The 22,282-nt window shown below is 47.3% G+C and overlaps 1 protein-coding gene and 1 pseudogene across 7 annotated transcripts in view; one reads left to right on the plus strand and one right to left on the minus strand.

Annotated features, from left to right (window-relative positions):
* The window catches only part of Mtcl1 (microtubule crosslinking factor 1), a 122,994-nt gene that overhangs the window by 82,822 nt on the left and 17,890 nt on the right, over positions 1–22,282 (minus strand). The window lies entirely within an intron of this gene.
* On the plus strand, positions 14,714–16,064 carry LOC125401134 (ornithine decarboxylase pseudogene; annotated as a pseudogene).

The raw sequence follows: 22,282 nt of genomic DNA on the forward strand, positions 1-22,282 counted from the left end.
AGAAGAGAGAGACAAACATGACCGCGGTATAGTGGCTGACTGGCTGGGTTATCCTCCAAGGAGAGGGGGCCACGGTTAGGCCTGAAGATCTAGATCTAGAGTCGAAGAACCAATAATAGCACTGACAGCACAACTCAGCTGTGACGAACGAGATGGCTCAGCTCCTCCAAACACACTGGGGTCGGGGGTGGGGGGCCTCCAGCACAGAGTGCACATGAAAAGGCAGGAATAACAGAGAACCTAGCACGCTGCTCAGGTCATTGTTGGTGGGGGTAGAAATCACTGCAAATGAATTTGCACCAAGAGAAGTCAAAAAGAAAGGGACAGCACAGATCTCTACTCTGATGCTGTGCTCGTGGGCTATGTGCCATATCAGGTCCCATGAGGATAAGGGCTGGTGCACAATTGAATTTATCTGCCTACCTCAGCATTGTGAGCTGACCCCAAAGATATACTCAAGTCCTGGCTCTGACAGTAGCGAGGATAATGTTATTCAGAAAAAGTTTCGGCAATGGATCAAGTTGTAATGAGGGCACCTGGAGGAAGACAGTGAGTTTGATTCACTGCTGTTAAGATTCTCAATGGTAGAGGGAAGAGAAGACACACTCGGGAAGGCTATGCATGCAATGACATGGTCACACACAGAAACACACACTCGGAGAAGGTTATGCATGCGATGACACGGAAACACACAGACAAGGCTATGCATGCGGTGACACGGACACACACACAGAAACACACACTCGGGAAGGCTATGCATGCGATGACACGGACACACACGGAAACACACAAAGAGAAGGCTATGGGAAAACACAGACACACATAGAAACACACACTCGGAGAAGGCTATGGGAGGACATGGACACACACATGGAAACACACACTCGGAGAAGCTATGGGATGACACACACACATGCAGAGAAATCTAAGTTTCAGCTGAGGGGGGCACTAAAGTGATGCGGCCATGACAGGACATCCAGGATGGCTGGCACCAGCAGAAGCAAAGGGCAGAGCCTCGTCAGGAGAGCCTTCAGTGAGTATGGGTCAGCGCCACCTCAATTTCGGGCCCCTAGACCCCAAACTATGAAATAATAAGTGTCGAGTTTATAGTCGCCAGCTTATAATCTGTTGTCCCAGTAGCCTGAGGAAAGTCACAGAGCCAGGACTACAGAGCCAACTAGGGAAGGCGTCGACCTGCCTGTCCAACGGCTGACCGTCCTCTCAGATTTCCATCAGGATGGCCGGGCCACTATGGGACACTACAGAAGAATGATTGCTATGGCCCAAAGCAGGCCCCGGCAACAGAGACCAGCAAGAGGAGAGAGGAACTGGTCAGCACGGTTCTCAGGCTTGGTCTTCAACTGACTGTCCTGTTCCCCGCAGAAATGGGGCCCCTAAAGACCTTCATTAAGGAGACCACTCTGGAGCAGGTTGCAGCTGATCCCCGCGGGACCAGGATCCTTATTTAGCTGCTGTCTCTTCTCTAAGAACAGAATACCCACTCCACACGCTACCTAGCCATTGCTTTTGCATTTACACTAAACTACATTAAAAGTCACCAAAGGTCAGAGTTTTCCTAGAGGAAACCTGGAGAGGTCAACCTTACTTAAAAAAAAAAAAATCCCAATGCTTATATGCATCTAAGGGTGGTGAATTCATCCCCACCCTTAGACACAGTGAGGTAATGCTGCAGAAATATTCTGAAAACTCTAGGACCCAGCACACTCCTATAAGACACAATTAGCAAACAGCATAGAAAACTGATCATCCACATAAGAGAAACAGGACAGGCCCTCTGTTCATACTGACCATGAAGCTAAATCCAATTTCACTCAAGAACTTAATTGTGTGAGTCAAACATTCAATTACGTTAGAATAGGTTCTTAAGCTTAGAGCGTACAGTACAAGGATGAAGCTCATAAATTTAAGCACAATACAATAAAAATCTCTATTCTTAAAATAGGCACCGAATGACGAAAAGAGGCCAATCTGGAAGAATATGTAACTGATACAAGGGATGCCTTGGCCATATTCATAAAGATACCCCAACTAGGCAAAATTAAATAAGAGTTGGATGAGGTGGCATGCGCCCTTACTCCTGCAGAATCTCTGTGATTCTGAAGTCAGCCTGATCTACATAATCAAGTTTCGGGCCAGCCAAGGCTATACAGTGGGACCCAGCCTCAAATACAACCACCAAGCAAGAGCACAATAAATAAAAGCCACATACTATTATGATTTTGGCTAGCGCTTCCAGACTCCAGGGCCACGCATGTGCGGACAAGCCTTCATACGAAAATACCTAGCCACCCAGGGACCTTAAAAGGTCCTGCATAACCCACATGCTACATGGTTGCACCACCTACATATGATGTAGCTACGTCAGCCCTTGCGCACATGCATGAGCTCCGTCATCTGCGCACGACGTAACTACGTCATCCCCCTGTGCGCATGCGCTATGCAGCCTTTAAAAGCTGGACACACACCAGGCAATGGTGGCACATGTCTTTAATCTCAGCACTCGGGAGACAGAGGCAGGCGGATCTCTGTGAGTTCGAGGCCAGCCTGGTCTGCAAGAGCTAGTCCCAGGACAGGCTCTAAAGCTACACAGAGAAACCCTGTCTCGAAAAAAAAACCAAAAAAAACCAAAAAAAACTGGACACGCCATCTTCAGCCCTCTCTTTCTGCACACTGACTTCCCCAGGCCTGTACATGCCTCCTCTAATAAACTCCTAAGGGGGTTTAACGTTGCGTATTTCGCGTCTCCTTCTCACTCGCGCCAGGTAATGTCACATACACCATAAGATGCTCTCTGACTTCAGACGCCAACAGGAGAATGCAAACTGAAGCCATAAGCATACACTGTGGTATTAGGCAGAAGGCCAAAGTTAAGTCTAACCATTCAAGACTTGAAACATGCACAAAATAAAAATCAACTGTTACAATCAGTGTGGAAAAGCATTTGTCATGACCCAAGGAAACAGCGCACGTAAAGAATCCAAATGGACGTTTCCTCAAAGATGAGTAAATGGTCAATAAGCAAACATCACTAGACATCAAGGATGTGAGGCAAAGCCACCAAGAGACATTCAGTCACATTGATGGCTATCATCAAATGAGAGAACTGTAAGCCCGGGGGGGGGAGGGGGGGGGACGGGACGACACACGACACGGATGCGGGAGGCGATGTGGGGGAGGGGAGGCAGCGTAGGCTTTAATCCTAGAATTTAGGAAGCATCTCTAAATTCAAGGCCAGCCTGGTCTGCACGTGGAGCTCCAATCCAACAAGGGTTACGGAGTGAGACCTGTCTCAAAAATACTAAAATAGAATAAAGTTTAGGCAGGGCTCTGGAGCAAATTAGTACCTTGGTGCATCAGTAGTCACAATGTAAAACAGCACGGCCACTGTGGAAAACATCACATTTCCTTCAAAAAAAAAAAAATAAAAGTAAAGCTACCATAGAATCCAGCAATTCCATCTCTAGACAGACTTCCTTGTACATCAGTACAAACACAGGAGTGATTCCCATGCCCGTCAACAGACAGAGACACAAATATGTGGCTGAACCACACAATGGGTCATTATGCAGTTCCTGAAAGAATGATAATTCTGATACTACCATGTGGACAGAACATGGAGGACGTTATTCTGATACTGCCATGTGGACAGAACATGGAGGACGTTATGTCAAGTGAAGTAAACCAATAAACTCCCAAGTGGAGCGCTTGCCTTGCCTCCAGTACACGTAAAGGTTCAATCCCACGCATTTCCAAATACAACAAGGCTCCCTAAGTCTACTATAAAACATAGCTGCACTGTGTCTCCAGGGCTTTGCAGTCTCAAAAGGGAAACACATGTGAGCTGCATTAGGGAAAACCGCTTCCATTATTCTGGACTCCTTCAGCTTGCTCTTTTATGTTCCACCTTTTCTGTTGGAAAAAAATAAAGAATTCAAATGTCCTAATTATCATTTGTGTGGCTATTCGGCATTTGCTTTCTGAAAGTCAAAACACAGGGAGGGCCGGGCGGTGGTGGTGCACGCCTTTAATCCCAGCATTTGGGAGGCAGAGGCAGGCGGATCTCTGTGAGTTCGAGGCCAGCCTGGTCTACAAGAGCTAGTTCCAGGACAGGCACCAAAAACTACAGAGAAACCCTGTCTCAAAAATCAAAAAAAAAAAAAAAAACAAAACACAGGGAGGAAGAATGATAAAGGAAAGAGATAAGAACATCACTGTAGATAATGACCAACTGGGCTGGAGGTCCTTGCAGATTCATTGTACTGTTCTCCCCAGTGCTATACATACATATAATTGTCTATGATTACGATAAAAGAAAATGAAGTCCAATGAGCTGCCACTTGTGTAAAGACTTCTACCTCCCTAACCATTAACTGGGAAGGTGGGTCCTGTTTCACTGGGGTCAGCCCCTGGGGACAAGCCGACTCGGTCCCAGTAGCAGGGATTTCTTCACTGCACTTCAGAATTCCCAAATAACCCAGGCAAACTGAAGACGTCAAGGGAAGCAGGACTGCCCTGAAGACCCCAGCAACTTCCCTGCGACTGTGCCTTCTCCTCTGAACAGCTCACCTGCAGGGCACGCCCAAGCCAGAGCTCCACCAAGCCAAGAACACACAGCCCTGGCTTCCGGCTGCCCCAAGCCAGCTTGTTTCCAAAGCCATTTAACTCTCCATTAACTTGATTTGATGAGTTCCTGGACGGCCACCAAGTGCACTGAGAAATAAAGTCCCAAACAGCAAGCACATCATAATTTAACCATAGCCATTACTGGTCCGTGCGCCTCCATGGCTTTGGCAGCAAAGCAAGTCACTCTCGGTGTTGTCTTTCCCTCTCATCCTCCCTGCCTTGTGTGCTGCGTTGCCTGGCGCTCAGTTGTAGTTTTTCTTCAGCTGTTCTTCCATTTATTTTCCCCCATCCAACAATCTTTTACCTACTTGCAGCTTGCTGTTGCCATCCATATAATTTTTGTCCTGGAGAAGCATCCAACTCCTCTATTAATGAATCCAACCAAAAAAAAAAAAAGCCATCTTTTAAACATCTGGAGTGCTAACAATGGGAGTCAAAGGTACTTGCTATTCTAAGCGATTTATTTGAAGTCAGGAAAGGCAGAAGCCAAAACAAAGGACACTGATGAATGACTAAACCCAGTGTCCTCATTAATTCTTCCTGGAAGGTTGGGAAGGGAACAGCCAGACACAATTACTATGGGTTAATTAACACCACTGTAATTAGCCAGGGTCCCATAGACCACACTTCTGACTTCATCAGACAACTCCAAACTCCTACTCTCACCCACTTCAAAATGTCTACTACAACTCCATCTTTGCAAGCATTGCACTGTGTCGGACCCTGGACACTCTCCTCTAGCTAGAAAATTTTCTAGCTAGAAAATCTTGGGCCTGCTAACTAATTTTGTTAAGAAGAATTCTGTACAAGAGTTTAGGGTTGTTTCTGGAAATACTTAAATCCGTGGTGAGAAACCCTAAGAGGCAAAAAGAAAAAAAATCTGGTTTACAGTTCCCTTTGAATTCAATGAAGAGGAGATAAGGGCAGACTAGGCCCACAGTGCCTGCCCTGAGGAAATCTGTTCTCCCACTTCCTAAATCAATTACCCAAGATTCCAGCTCTTAATCTCCCCAGGCCTGGGGGTATCTGCCTGATAATGGCAATAAAATAATCAATCAGCAGCCAGCCTGCCTCCCAGGGCTGTTAAGTGCAAATAAAGCCAATGCTGGGCCATTATCCCATTCTCAAGGAGTTCTCCAAGCTTAAGCAGATTCTCAAGAGCTGAATGCTTTGAAAGAGATACAAATAGCATTTAAAGTTCCCAGCACAGGGAAATGACAGCTTTTAAGAAGAGAAAAATGGGGCAGGCTGGTGGAGGTGCAGGCCTTTAATCCCAGCACTTGGGAGACAGAGGCAGGCGGATCGTGAGTTCAAGGCCAGCCTGGTCTATTAGAGCTAGTTCCAGGACAAGCTCCAAAGTTACAGAGAAACCCTGTCTCAAAAAAATTAAAAAAAAGAGGAAAATGCTAATTGTCCCATTGATGAAATGCATTAAGACTACACTCCATAAATATGTGCAAACATTATGCCAATTTAAAAAAGAATACAAGATAAGAAGCATAGAGATCTCAAAGCTTAAAAATGATTATTATTTAAATAATAAATATTGCTTTGTTTTTAAAAAAAGAAAAAAAAAAGACTGGAGCCAGGTATGGTGGTGCATGCCAGTTGGGGTGGGGAGGCAGAGGCAGGAGGATCTCAGAGTTTGGAGCCAGCTTAGTCCTTCCTACAGAGAGAATTCCAGGACACTCAGGGCTGCACAGAGAAGCCTTATCTTAAAAAACAAAACAAAAAAAAAAGGCGGGCAAGGGGGCACACACCTTTAGTTCCAGCACTTGGGAGGCAGAGCCTAACCCATCTCAGTTGAGTTCCAGAACAGCCAGAGCTAAATAGTGAGACCCTGACTGGAAACAAACAAAAGAACAAACCAAAACACTGATTTTAGTAAGGACCCAAAACATACAAATGTGAGTTTAAAGCACAATACACAGACAGCTATTTCATTTTTATGATTCATTTTTAGTGTGTGTGTGTGTGTGTGTGTGTTTGCGCGTGCGTGCATGTGGTGTGCGTGTGTGTGTGTGTGTGCTTGTGTATGCAGGTGTACATGTGCATACAAGCCAAAGGAGGTCAGAAGAGGGTATCAGAGCCCCTGGAGTTGGAGTTGCAGGCATTTGGGAGCCACATGATATGGGTGCTGGAAACCAAATTTGGCTCCTATGGAAGAGCAGCAAGCACCCTCAGCCAGGAAGCAGCTCTCCAGCCCTTCAGCTACTTCTTTAGAAGTAGAGGGCTTGTCTCCTGCAGAATGGGCAGGAGGGGACAGTGACTGTTTAGCAAGAAAACGGTGGTATTTTAACTGCCCTGACAAAGAAGTGTGACTCCGATCTTCCCCACAGCGATCTTATGGTGGCCCTTTGTACAGACAACACACAGATTCCCTTCTGGGTCCCAGGCTGCAAACAGGCTCCAGAAGGCTTTTTGTTCCCCTGACCTTGAGAGCTCTTGAGCCACAATCCTCAGGAGACACATTCAGGTCATCCCGGGCTATGTATCCCACGGATGCCTGAACTCCCAGGAGGACTCACAGACATGCTTGTCTCCTATATACACATAGGATCGAGTTCAATTTGTAAACTGGGCGCACAAAGACATTCAGAAAAATAAAGCAGAACAAGCTGGATGCAGGACCCACCCCTTTAATCCCAGCCCTCAGGAGGCAGAAACAGTGGACAGGTCTCCGTGGGTTCAAAGGCAGCCTGATCTATATAGTTCCAGGACAGTCGGGCCTAAAAAGGAAGACCCTGTCTCAAATAAATAAAAAACAAAAGCTTGAATGAATATACGTGTGAGGTGACACTCCTATGGGAAATGCCTTGTTGCTTTCTCTAAACCCACCCCAACACAACCTTCAGTTCCTCTGCCCGTGCCCTTTACTAAATGTTCAAATGGAGCATGAACTCATTTAGTGCACACTAGTTGCTTTACCGTCTGCTTTGTCAAATGCCTATGTATGTATGTATGCATGTATGTATGTATGTATGTATGTGAACGTCCTGCTCCAGGACGCTACAGTCTCTTCAAAGAGAACAAGGAGCAAGCATGGGTCCTGGGAATGTTTGGTGCCATTCATGCCTTCAAGTTGCTAACGCAGGAAATATCTGGGTTTGTCTATACAAAGGAACCATAATACATGCATACATGCAGCACACACACAATACAGGCATCACAAGGCGCACGCTCACATGTGAACATCTCTAAAATCAGGTCACGGCCAATGGCTTGGCATGGTTTCACTAGCTGCAGGCTTGACTTTAATGACAGACCTTCTAATCTCTGGCCAAGTCAGTGAAAACCAGTTTGTCTCCAGACAGTAGCCATTCCCAGGCTGCTTGTGACGTGGACTTTTAAAACAAGCCAACAGGATTGTAGGATTCTTCATCTTTCTCTATTTATTTTGCATTCACGCAGTCTTACACAGGCCAGTAGACACATGTACACACTTCAAACGTAACATCCCCATTCTCTACGGGTTTCTCTCTGGAAGAGAGAAGACATTCTGATTTTTGAAAGTGTCTCGGACCCCTAGACTCACTGCTATTCGCTGTGCATAGACCACCCTGCCACTGACACTGTCTGCCCAGGGAGTTAGATCCTCCTTGCCCTGGGGTTCAACTTTCTCACCAAGTTGGGTGAGCATGCCCCATCCAAATCACTGGGTTGTGCTGAGAAGGAAAAGACGGCACTTAGGTCACAGAGAGCCACACCCTACCAGCTCGGGAAGTTGCAGCTGGTGGTGAAAGTCTGGCCCCTCCCATGGCCACTGGAGTTCATAGAAATGTGCAGAGTTAGACCACCTAAGCTGGTCAATCATTCTTAACCCTTCCTAAGGCAAAATGCATCCTGTTGCCCTGATCCTAAGGCTTTCTTTTTTTTTTTTTTTTTTTTAAAGAGCAAGTCTCTCAGGTTAGGCAGAAGTAGTCTTCTTTAACCCCAGGACTAGGAAGGAAGAGACAGGTGGCTTTCGGTGAGTTCTAGGACAGCCAGGAACACACAAAGAAACCATGTCTTGGGGGAAAAAAAGAAAAGGTGGGGGTCTTTCTACATAGCCCTGGCTGTCCTGCAACTTACTTTGTAGACCAGGTTAACCTAGAACTTACAGAGATCTGCCTGCCTCTGCCTCCCAAATGCTGGTATTAAAGGCATGCACCATGTCTGACCTGATGAGATGTTGAAAAGGAAGAAGGCAGAGGTAACAGCACCTGATTGGCTACTTTGTAATGGGTTCCAGTACTGTCACATTGCACTTGGAATGACAGGACCACATGCAACCAGGAAGAGTGGAGGAAGGACTCCAGGGGGAAGGACAGAAAAGGAGAAGCCAAGAAAATGGCAGAGAGGGGTAGAATCAAGTATGATGAGTGTTGCTTTCCAATGAACTTCTGACACAGGTCACCTTCTTCTTGTACACTAGAATTATGGCCTCTGGTTTCTAATTAATGGAAAGGAAACAGATGGCGTTATTGTCCTTTTACAACTTCAGAAGTCATAAAAATATAAAACCCATGACTGCACTTTACTAACTAACTACAGTAATTACCCACGGTAGCTATGATGTCTGTCTGGGCCTCCACTTTGATGCAAAGAGGTCATTTGCCTAAACAAGCCACTCCAAACAAAATCTCAACCGCATAAAGCACCGGTTTGGGGCAACACGTATTTTACCCTTCTTGACTCTAACCCTGCACTTCCCCTCGGGTGAAACACACTTAAAACTACAAAGAAGGAGCAATACGACTGTGGAGTTGTACACCGTTGTTAAACTCAACTGACCTAGGAGTTGCGACAACCACAGAAGCCTGGTCCCACCTCGAAGAACCCTAAATTAGGCCTGGGTGTGGTGTGGGTATCAAGAGTCTTCAGAGATACCTGGGGGCTCTGTAGTGTAATCAGAGCCAAACAGCATGGGGCCCAAGACTCAATCGTCATAGACACTCTTTCCCCACCCCAGAAACCCCTGCTACAAAGAAGCAACTTGTTCAGGATCTCCCTAGAGACAGAGCTCCAAGAATCACCTCAGTTACTTCGCAGGCATCTTACAAAGCTTTGCAAGAGGGGAGAGCAGAGGAAAAAGTGGCTGCTACCTGCTGTTCATCTAGCTGATTCAAAACAAAACAAAACAAACAACGACAACAAAAAGAAAGCACACAGGCCAGCCCACCCCTGAGAAAACGCACAATGACTACACTTCAGATTCCACAGGAGAGCTGAGGAACAAGATGTGAGACCAGATGGAAGCCTGAAAGTAAGAACATGCTTCTGTAACGCAAAACAGAGCCCTGCTCCGCCACCTCAATCATGTCCATCAAGCCCTTCGAGAGGAAGGAACCGGCAGCCCCTGTGGACGGCAAACACACTTGGACAACTTGGCTTTCCCACACACTCATCTAGGTCAGCGGTTCTCAACAGAGGGCAAGCCAAGATCCACCCCTGCCCTAAGACACTGAGAAGTATCTGCGGACCTTTTTGACGGTCCCAAGCTTGGAGCCGTGGCAGCGCTGATAGCATCTAGTGGGAAGGACTAGAGATGCTGTTGGGCGTCTTGACATCCCGTGGGGACAGCTCCTACCACAGGAAATTACCCATCCAATATGTCACGCGCTCAGAGGCTGAGCAAGCCTGTTCTGAGCAGATACTGGGAATGAATTCCTCCTACAACCACCCCCTCATGTTTCCGTGGGGGCTCCCGTGATGTGTGGGCCTCAATGTTTCAGCGATCACACAGACAGCATTTGTTTACAAATAAGCCCAATAACCTTGACCCAAAAATGTTTACATTCAAACCCCTGAAAACAGACAGGAAATGCTTGGCATGCCTTCAAAACTAAAAGCAAAGAGCCCTGGTGACACACACACACACACACACACACACACACACACACCCCGTGATGATTCAGGCTCACTGGGGAGAAGGATCCCTCCAACTCTCCTCCCACGGGGATGTTGGTGGGAGGCTGTGTTCTTCATCACTCCAAGTCACAGGGTCCTGCCGCATACAGCTGCACCTTTAAATTTTCATGCTTCTTATATTTTAAAACGATTAATCCATGAAAGACTTTTTCAGCAATTAGTTCATGTTCCTCTCAGGCAGGAGAAAACAACAGCGATGGCATTTGTGTAAATAAGCACAAACTTACACACATGCACAGGGAAATCTCCCAGAGCCTGGTCTCCACAACCGAGGTTGCAGCACCCACCCCCAAAGCTCCTCCAAACACCCTGGTTGCCCTTTCTAGTCCACTCTCTTCCCCTCCTCCCATTGGAAGAGAGATGAGGCCAAATGCCATGGGCAAGAAACCCCAGAGTATCCTTGATACACTGAATTGAACAGAAATAGCTGCTCAATAACAACATTGTTTTGCCTCGACAACCCGCTCACACCAGCACCCAGAGATGAATACCAAGTATCCGCATACTGATTTCCAAGCATCTGATGGGCACCTCATACTTCCCATGTTCTCTGAGCCTGATGAAACCACTGTGGGTCACAGTAAGTACAACCAAGAGTCCCCATGCCCCCATGGAATTCCTCCATTAACACAATTAACCAAGCTGTATAAACTAAGGAGGAGGAAGCGTGCTGTCCTCTCCCCAAAGCCCACCTCTAGGTCAGAAGTCAATATATTGAGACAGGTTCTCGCTGTGTAGCTCTGGCTAGCCTCAAACTCTTATATATAGAACAGACTGTCTTCGAATTCATAAAATCCCACAGCTTCTGCCTCCCCAAAGCTGGGATTAAGTGTGTACAGGAACACCCCTAGCTTTCTTCAGTCACTCTTTTTTAAAAGTACCTGGAACGTGTCTATTTTGCTACAATCCTCAAGTTCCATCCCGATGCTCAAGGATCAATAGGTAACACGCTGAAATGTTGCCTTCTGCAATCAGAGATTCTCATTCAACGGGGGCTGGAGGGCTGGGAAGGAAGAAGTGGTTGGAACCTAAATCCCGGGGAAGGTGTATAAACCTCATGATGCTTTGACGCAGCCAATCCACAGGGCACAGCCATTGCCTTGAGAGGCCTCCAGGGCACCGCGATGCTGCGGGTGAGCCGATGCTACCGGCTCACAGGGCCAACTTGGCACTGCATGAGCAGAGTGGAGCGAGGCTGGATGTTCAGGAACCTTACAGTCAAGGGCAGCCCCGCTTACCACAGGACAAACATGAAGCTTTCGTGACTCAGAGCCACTGTCAAAAGAGCAAACTTAACCTACAGTACAATTACTGGCTCGCATTAACTGACTGTCTTGAGGTCATCACTTTCAGAATCAGAAATCCCGTAGGAAGAGATTTTTGAACAATGACCTGGCTCTTTCTTGAGCAAGAGAAAGAATTTTTGTTGTTGTTGTTGTCTCTCTGTGTACCTCTGGCTGTCCTGGAACTCATTCTTGTAGACCAGGCTGGCCTCAAGCTCACAAGGATCCGCCTGCCTCTGCTTCCTGAGTGCTGGGATTAAAAGTGTGCGCCACCACCGCCCAGCTCAAAAGTAACAAATTTTTAATGAGTGCCCAACAGGCAGGGGCGAGCTACAAGCATATGTACCACAAAAAGAAGATGTGATTGACAGCCCAAAAGTCCTGTGAGGGCACAAATAAGCACATCACTGGCTAGCTCAGACAGCATCAGCATCACTGTTGGAGAATCAAGCCTGTGCAGTTTCGTAGAAAATGAGGAAACAGAGCCACACAAATATGCCCAGCGAATTTTTGGTGGGTGGTTTTGTTTTGTTTTTTTGAGAAAGGCTCACTATGTAGCTCTAGCTGGCCTGGAACTCACTATATAGACGAGGCTAACTTTCAACTCACAGGGTTCTGCCTGCCTCTGCCACCTGAGCGCTAGGATTAAAGGTGTGTGCCACAACCATGTCAACTAATTTTTACAAGAGTACAAAAAAAAAAATCCAAATGGAGAGAAGGTATCATTCCCAAGTGTGGTGCTGGGGCTGGCCCGTCACTGGTACGTATAAAACAAAGCAAATAGACAAAGCCCAGATCTAATCCATCTCTCATACAAAATGTTAACTCCAACTGAATTGTGGACCTAAATGTGAAACTGAAAAGAGTTTTTAATATTAACTTATTTTATGTATAAAAATGCTCCATCTTTACACATAGCAGAAGGGGAAATCAGATCCCGTTACTGACAGTTGTGAGTTACCATGCGGTTGCCGGGAATTGAACTCGGGACCTCTGGAAGAGCAGCCAGTGAGTGCCCTTAACCAGTGCCCTTAGCTAGCCAGTGAGCCATTTCTTCAGTTGCTGAAACTATAAAATCTTAAAGTGGGGGAAGGAGGGACACCGAAAACATTCCGTCTAAAGCTAGGTCTTCAGCTCTTAAAGCTCTTAAAACTGTGACCATAAAAGGGGACATCTATAAACGAGTCTCCATCAGAAACGAAATGAAGAGCTGAGTAAGACCCGTGGAGAGGGTAGGACAAACTAGAGACGGAGTCTCTGTTTGTGAATTGTGTGTCTGCCAAAGGACAGTGTCGGGAACAGGAGGAGCACTCTCAAAACGCAAAAGTAAAATAAATAGGGAATCTAACTGCAAAATCCAATGAGAGAAACACACGGAGAGAGTTTTCCAAACGAGATACAGATGGGAAACGGCATGTGAAAAGATGTCTGGCGTCATTGACCATCTAGCAGAACTATTGAAAACCATGCCTGCTGGGTCCTTTAGTCCCAGCACTTGGGAGACAGAGACAGGAGGATCTCTGGGAGTTCAAGGCCTGCCTGGTCTACACAGTGAGTTCCAGGACAGCCAGAGCTACGAGGTGAAACAGTCTCGAACCAAAACAAAAAACGGTGTTGCCTATGATTGTCGAGGGTGTGGAGACCTTGGAATGCCCGAGCATCCGCGTGGGGACAGCCACCCTGAGGACTTTCTTCACAGTTCAACATGCAACTCCTACACGACCCAGGAATCGTTTGTTACCTCGGGTGTTTATCCCCGGGAAATAAAACCTCATGTTTCCACAGACACTAGCACCCAACTCTACGGAAGACACAGCTGCCTTCCTTGCCCTGGGATGCAAACTCAAAGTAGACCACTTCTAAGACAAATGGGTGAGGTGTTCTCACAGTGATCGTGATCCATTATCCAAGACCAGGCAGGGCCAGGCGGGGCCAGGCAGGGTCAGGCGGGGCTAGGCGGGGCCAGGCAGGAGTGCTATAATAAATTCAATGCTGATGCTTGAGCTAGAAAGCATCAGACGGAGACCTCTGAGCTCTGTAAGACTTCCTGACCCTCAGATGCCAGCTGAGAAAGTCAGGTCCCAGGCTACCTACATACAGCATCTGCCCAACTTGGCTCAAATACGAAATTCTCACCAATCATTTGCTACTATCACAAACGGATAATTTCACTGGTGTTTTAACCATTTTATAAAAAGAGGCAAATCAAGCATGACCAGCTAGGAAAGCTGCCTGGAGCAGGGAGGGTATGGGGACTTGGAGCTTGCTGTGGCCTCACACTCTCTCTGCTTTCGGAGTCACAGAAGGCTTTGCTGCAAAAGCATGGCTGGTAATAACATTGGCGATCGATGATAACTTGACCTTTGCTTACCTTGTCTTTTTCTTCCAAAATCAGAATGGAAGAGAGCCCTGCATGATAAGCAGGCTTTCCATACGGCCACACCCTTAGCTCTTTCCTTGCCTTTGCTCCCCCAAAATAGAGGACCTACAGTCTCCTTCGCCAATGGCCTTGAGACCACGCAGAGGACCCCAAACATCTGTCCTGTCCTCTCACGAGCACCCTCGACCCACGGGAGAGTCTCCAGGCTTGAGATTAAGATGAACTAGGAAGGAGTGTGCAAAGAAAGCGAGCACAGCCGTATGCATGTGGTCCGTCACCGACTGGATCCCAAGGGAGGGATGATGATGACAACATCATCATCATCTTAGTCTGTGCAAATATGCCCGATGATGTCAGTCCCTGTCCATGCGCTGTGAGACTGCTTCCCCCGCTCTAAGGAGACAGAGTTCAGAGTTCCTGGATAGCTTGCCTGGTGGGGACCTAGCAATAATTTAATTCCATCTCTAGTACTTTTGGGTAGGCACATCGAGACCCCATGAACAGCTTTACGAAGGAGGAGTTTGACTGCCATATTTCCGGCGAAGGCCTTACAGCCAAGGACATTCTGGACCAAAATATTAATGAAGTCTCTTCCTCTGACGACAAGGATGCTTTCTATGTCGTGGACCTAGGGACATTCTGAAGAACCATCTAGGATGGCTAAATGCTCTTCCCCACGTCACTCCCTTGTATGCATGCTGTCAATAGTAACGACAGCGGAGCCAGAGTGAACACCCTAGCTGCCTGTTGGGACAGGTTTTGACTGTGAAAGCGAGACTGAAATCCAGTTGGTGCAGGGGCTCAGGGGGAGGGGCCTCCAGAGAGAATTATCTATGCAAACCCTTGTAAACAAGTGTCTCAGATCAAGGATGCTGCCAGCAATGGAGTCCAGATGATGACATTCGACAGGGAGGTTGAGCTGATGAAGGTCACCAGAGCACATCCACAGGCAGAGTCGATTTTGTGGATTGCCGTCGATGATCCCAAGGCAGTCTGTCGCCTCAGTGTTAGGTTTGGCGCCACACTCAAAACCAGCAGACTTCTCTCAGAACAGGCAAAAGAGCTAATTATTGATGTCCTTGGTGTCAGCTTCCATGGGGGAGTGGATGTGCTGACCCTGAGACCTTCATGCAGGCCCTGTCGGATGCCTGCTGTGTCTCTGAGGTGGGAACAGAAGTTGGATTCAGCATGTATCTGCTTGATATTGGTAGTGGCTTTCCTGGATCTGAGGATTCCAAGCTTAAATCTGAAGAGATCACCAGTGTGATCAACCCAGTTCTGGACAAGTACTTCCCACCAGACTCTGGGGAGAGAATCATAGCCGAGCCAGGCAGATACTATGTTGCGTCAGCTTTCACCCTGGCAGTCAATATCATTGCCAAAAAAAAAAAATGGTATGGAAGGAACAGACCTGCTCGGATGATGAAGATGAGTCAAAGGAGCAAGCCTTCACATATTATGTGAATGACGGAGTGTACGGATCATTTAACTGCATTCTTTATGATTACGCACATGTGGAGGCCCTGCTGCCGAAGAGACCCAAGACGAGAAGTATTCCTAGTCCAGCATCTGGGGACCAACATGTCGAGAGCGCTGTAACCTGCCTGACATGCACGTGGGTGATAGGATGCTCTTTGAGAACAGGGGTGCATTCACTGTTGCTGCTGTGTCTACTTTCAACGGGTTCCAGAGGCCTTCTATCTATTATGTAATGTCGAGGCCAGTATGGCAACTCATGAAGCGGATCCAGAGCCATGGCTTCCCACCAGAAGTTCATGTCTTGTGCCCAGGAGAGCGGGATGGACCGTCACCCAGCAGCCTGTGTTTCCGCTAGTATCAATGTGTAGATGCCATTCTTGTAGCTCTTAGCTGCAAGTTTAGCTTGAATTAAGGGATTTGGGGGGACCCACTTAACTTAATTATTGCTAGTTTTGGAATGTCTTTGTAAGAACAGGGTTGGCACGGATGCAGTGTGGAAGGCTAGGAGATGGGTCACACTTACCTGTGTTCCTATGGAAACTTGGAATATTTGTTTGATATGGATTTTTATCACTTTTCAGACATGATAGTAACGTGTGCCCCTCAGCTGCTAAGCAAGCATTTGTAGCGGAGTGGATCAAAAGCTAATGTTGTGACCCATTTTGGAAATAAACTGTCTTGAAATTAAAAAAAAAAAAAAGATACCTGATGTATCTATGTATGTGCACAGGCTAAGAACAGATCGTTCAGAAATCTCCTTCAGATTCTATGTGACTACATCACACCTATTACAGTTTGATTTACAAATAAATCACAGCAAGAGATTAACAAAATAATAAGAGGCAACACGCTGGAATAAAAACACTGGCATTATCTATTTTTGGAGTTTCCATCTTCTGTATTTTCTTTCACAGCTGGCCTATGACAGTGGAAACATGGAAAGTGGAGCCACAGATAAGGCAGGATGAGCAACTGTACTTTCAAAAGCCCTCACTGAGGAGACCTTGACACTTCTGGAACACACTCAGCATGATGCTTACGTACCCTATCTTTCCAGTGGACCCCCCAACACACACCCTACGGGATTTGTTTACCTAGTCTCCTCCTCTTTATTGGGAAGCCAAAGGACAAGGAACACTTCTTTTTTTTGTTTGTTTTTTTTTAATTTATTTATTTATTTATTTACTTATTATGTATACAATATTCTGTTTGCGTGTATGCCTTCAGGCCAGAAGAGGGCACCAGACCTCATTACAGATGGTTGTGAGCCACCATGTGGTTGCCGGGAATTGAACTCAGGACCTTTGGAAGAGCAAGCAATGCTCTTAACCACTGAGCCATCTCTCCAGCCCGAGGAACACTTCTTGAATGACGATAAACCACGTGATTTGTGAAATGACACTACCCAATTCCTAACAGAACTATACACCTCTATTCATTCCCTACAGAACTATACAAGATTTCCGGTTCCAGGCAAAGAGCTTCCTTCACTCCTCACGTTCTCCACAATAACCGTGTCGCGGTTTCATCACCCGGAAACGTCTGTTCAGAGTTTGGAATGTCACAGACAGCGTCTGTGAGAGCTGGCCTTCCTGGGAGAATCTTAAAGAACATACAAGACTGGTAGAGGGATGGTCAGAGAGGAGCACAAGCCGCCAAGGCCCTGGGTGGAGCAAGACGTTGAGGCGGGTAGGGGCCACATTCACTCCCTCCCTAGGAAGGAGAACCTTCCCTTCCTCCTCCTGCAGTGTTCTCATTAGATGAAATGACACTCAGCACTTCTAAAAAAAATTAATTACACAGAGATGCATCAGTGGGTCAAAGGAAGGCACAGGTACCTTTCTCCAACTACCTGAAGACAGACCCGAGCTGCCTTCCTACTGTTCTCCCTGCCTTGACACTGCCTCTGCTCCAGAGCCCTCTCCTGGGGTCCTGACCTCATCTCCAGCCTCTTCCGGCTACAATGAAGATGCTCAAGGGAGATATGGAGGAAGAGGAGAAGGGCTGATTCAGGGGAGTCCCTCCACCTTGCTGCAGCATGCCTGGAGACCATTCAGAAGGCCTAGCCCCAGGCTTTTCTGCTTTGCCCTGGGAGAGTGGGCCCAACTCCTTAGGGATCCTTGGGGCTAGGACCTCAACAGACCCAACACTGCAAGAGCCCTGTAAAAGCCAACATGCTTAAGATGTGTTTGGGAGCCTGTGCTGCTCCTGCCAAATGGTGGGCCTTCAGGTCACCGGAGTGTGCCCTTGAAGAGGCCAGCAGAGAGTGTAGACTAAACAGCTCTGGGGCAGCCCTGCACGCCTCTACATCACTTGATCATAGGCCTCCAAGGACCATGGGATGAATCTCTGAATCCACGAACCAAGAGAAATCTTTCTTCTTATACGTCAATTATCTCAAGGTTTTTTTGTTTGGTTGGTTTTGTTTTTTTGTTTTGTTTGGTTTTGTTTTATTGGGTTACAGGAAGCTGATCCATCCCTTAGGCCACAGCACACAGATGAGACACACATGAGACACACAGCTCAAGCCTTCAAGAGCGAGCACACAGTCTGCACTCACCTCTGACTTCCCCCGTTCTCCTCACCACCATGTCCTTTCTCTATCATAACGAAAACCAAACACGGTGTGGGTACAATCTCTAACAACCAAGCTTAATGAACAAACATAAACTAAGAAACCAGAATATTCCAGATGCTTGAACAGGTCAGTCACCTTTCCTCGCGAATCTCTGACATAGTTCCTGTGAAAAAGCAAATAAACTCACCCAGCACAGGGCTCAGCAGAAGCCTGGGAGGGTGCTGGGGAGAAGAGAGGGTACTGGGGAGGAGGGAGGGTGATGGGGAGAATGGAGGGTGCTGGGGAGGAGGGAGAATGATGGGAAGGAGGGAGGGTACTGGGGAGGAGGGAGGGTACTGAGAGGAGGAAGGATGCTGGGTAGGAGAGATGGTACTGAGAGAAGGGAGGGTGCTGGGGAGGAGGGGGGTGCTAGGGAGGTGGGAGGGTGCTGGAAGGAACCCAGGAGAGAACTGGGGAGGAAGGGGGTGCTGGGGAGGAAGAGGGTGCTGGGGAGGAAGGAAGGTACTGAGAAGAGAGAGGGTGTTGGGGGAGGAGAGGGGTGCTGGAGAGGAGGGAGGGTGTTGGGGAGGAGGGAGATGCTGGGGAGGAGGGATGGTACTGAGAAGAGGGAGAGTGCTGGGGAGGAGGGGAGTGGTGGGGAGGAAGGAGGGTGTTGGGGAGGAGGGAGGGTGCTGGGGAGGAGGGAGGGTGCTGGGGAGGAGAAAGGGTGCTGGGAGGAGCCCAGGAGAGTACTGAGGAGGAGAAGCAAGCCATTCCCTGGCCTCAGAAACTTTAATACTTTGATACAAGTTTGTCTTGATTTAGAGAAGAAACATTTCCCAGTGACCTGTGCTCCACTCTCAGCCTCCACAGTGGTGATTAGCCACTAGTGTATTTACAGCTCCTGAACTGAGGGCACCCTCTCTTCCAGCCAGCCAGCTACGGCTTAAGCATTCAAAAATATTTATACTTGTCTTTCTGTGCCTGGTGCCTGTTAAAATTCTCTGTGAGGCTCTGACTCTGCACTTCCCAGCTGGGGACACCTGACCTGCTGTTGTATGGATAAAAGATAGAAGTGGATCCCAGGAGCAGAGGGAATGAAGGTGGCTTCCCTGCAGGCCTCAGACACTGTCCACCCACACAGTACACACACAGAGACAGACAGACAGACAGACAGACACACAGAGAGAGAGAGAGAGAGAGAGAGAGAGAGAGAGAGAGAGAGAGGATACAGACAGACAAATACACACAGAAGACACAGACAGACAGACAGACAGACAAACACACAGAAGACACAGACAGACACAGACACACATACACACAGAGGCAGTGACAAAGAGAGAGACAGACAGACACACAGACGGACAGACAGACAGACAGACACACACACACACACACACACACACACACACAGAGCCAGCGACACAGAGACAGACAGACACCATGGGCCGCCTCTTCCAGTATTAGGCAAAAGACTTAACCAGACACCATTAATTCTTCTCCCCCTCCCCCATCCCATTCCACTCCATTATTAACTTAGCAGAGCACACAACTGGGCTATCACTTAAGTCACCAGATTTCTTACCCTTCCTATACCTCAGCTGGAGTCTCCCACCACCCGCTGCCACACTCAGCCTCACATGAAGGCATACCATGGCTAGCGAGTGAAACCAGAGACCGCTTGGTTCCTTCACTGGTCCGCAATGGGTGCACTGGGACTTGCCAGGTTTTGAGCCGGAGACGATGCTCTGACCGAAAACACAACCAGTGTCCTAAGGAGTACTCACGCCCCCTGTAAGATCTGCCTACAGAGAATTTCACCACCTTCCCTAAGCAAATCCTTGCTTACCAGGGGAACCATAAAGTCTGAAAACACCAGTGATGATATTTTACTGTGCTGTAGTAGAAGGACAATGGCTATTTATTGTTTTTATGCATCTACACTTGCAGACTCCCTGGCTGTCAGACAGTCTGAATATAATAGTATATAAACAAGTCCTAGGGAAGATGCAGACCCACGGGGAAGGGGGGATGCAGACCCACGGGGAAGGAGGGATGCAGACCAAGGGAAGGAGGGATGCAGACCCACGGGGAAGGAGGGATGCAGACCAAGGGAAGGAGGGATGCAGACCCACGGGGAAGGGGGGATGCAGATCAAGGGAAGGAGGGATGCAGACCCACGGGGAAAGAGGGATGCAGACCACGGGGAAGGAGGGATGCAGACCCATGGGGAAGGAGGATGCAGACCACGGGGAAGGGGGGATGCAGACCACAGGGAAGGGGAAGGGGGATGCAGACCAACAGGGAAGGGGGGGGATGCAAACCCATGGGGAAGGAGGAGGCAGACCAATGGGGAAGGGGAAGGGGAAGGGAGGATGCAGACCCACGGGGAAGGGGGAATGCAGACCCACGGGAAAGGGAGGATGCAGACCCACAGGGAAGGGGGGATGCAGACCCACGGGGAAGGGAGGATGCAGACCCACGGGGAAGGAGGGATGCAGACCCACGGGGAAGGGGGGGGATGCAGACCACGGGGAAGGGGGGATGCAGACCCACGGGGAAGGGGGGGATGCAGACCCATGGGGAAGGGGGGGATGCAGACCACAGCCAAGTGGTGAGCAGAGACACAAGAATGCCACTCAAAGCTCGGAAGCTGCTGCTCCGAGAAAGCCCACTGAACCCCATGGCCACACTCAATTTAGGCAACACAGTGTGTCAAGCTACTGTGACCCTTCCCAACATACAGCCAAACTACTCAGTAAAACACAACAAATAAAAAATTTCTACTTAGTTGAACTTGGGGAAGAAGAAAAGCTAAAACGTCTCCAGTGTCATAAATGAGTAAGGGGTTGAAAGCCACAGCAGGCTCAGTGAGAGAACCTGTCTCAGAAAATCAGGTAGAAAGAGAGAGAAGAAGACATCCCTCATCGGCTTCTGGCCTCCACATGCTAGTGTGCACACATGTAGATGTGGCTATCCATACACAAACATGCACACTTATGCACACACACATAAGACAAAGAGAAAGAAAAGGAACAAGCTGACAAACATGTCAATCAAAGAAAATAAGCATTGCTATTAGATGTATCAACCAAGGGGAGATTTTTAAATGATGAAACAATAAATAATGATAACCGGAAGAAACAGAGTTGATTAGCTCTTTAAAGCTGTGCGCACTACTCAGGCAAGAAGCAGGTATAATAATTTTAAATTTCACATCAAACATGCATGTGAAATGAGTCAAATTAACAGCAGAATACACTGTGGAATGTACAGCGTCCCAGATGACAAAGAAACCATGAGAATTAAAAAAAAAACAAAAAAAAAAAACAAAGAAAAGGCAACATTTAAGAAAACAATCAAAAAATGCATGGAAAATATGAAATATAAAATACTATGATCAAAATAGAGCAACATATTTATTAATAGCCACGATGGCATAAATGAATTAAATCCATTGGTTCAAAAGTCCTTCTCAAACATCATTTCAAAAAATATAGATAATTTTGGTTCATAAAAAATAATAACCTAGGGGCTGGAGAGATGGCTCAGAGGTTAAGAGCATTGCCTGCACTTCCAAAGGTCCTGAGTTCAATTCCCAGCAACCACATGGTGGCTCACAACCATGTGTAATGAGGTCTGGTGCCCTCTTTCTGGCCTGCAGGCATCCAGACAGACAGAACACTGTATACATAATAAAAAATAAATTAAAAAAAAAAAGAAAAAGAAAATCAGACGCTAAAGGAACCACAGAAAAGCTATCCCAGGCAAGTGCCGGTAGAACAGACGTCACTGCCAACTGATTAGGATAATTTACCCCAAAGCTTCGAAATCTACTTGGATTTTAAAATATAGCTTCAAAATACATAAAGCAAGGGTTTGACACAGCCCGAATTACAGTAAGACCAAATTATAAAGTACACAGAAAACTCGAACAACATATTAATGAATTGAATGCACTTTTACAAACTGCAGTACAAGGAATGAGCTGTAAATCAATTAAAACCAAATGGAAGAAGAGTGAAAATA

This window comes from Myodes glareolus, chromosome 27 (genome assembly GCF_982192425.1).
Source record: "Myodes glareolus chromosome 27, mMyoGla1.1, whole genome shotgun sequence".
NCBI classification, from domain to species: Eukaryota; Metazoa; Chordata; class Mammalia; order Rodentia; family Cricetidae; genus Myodes; species Myodes glareolus.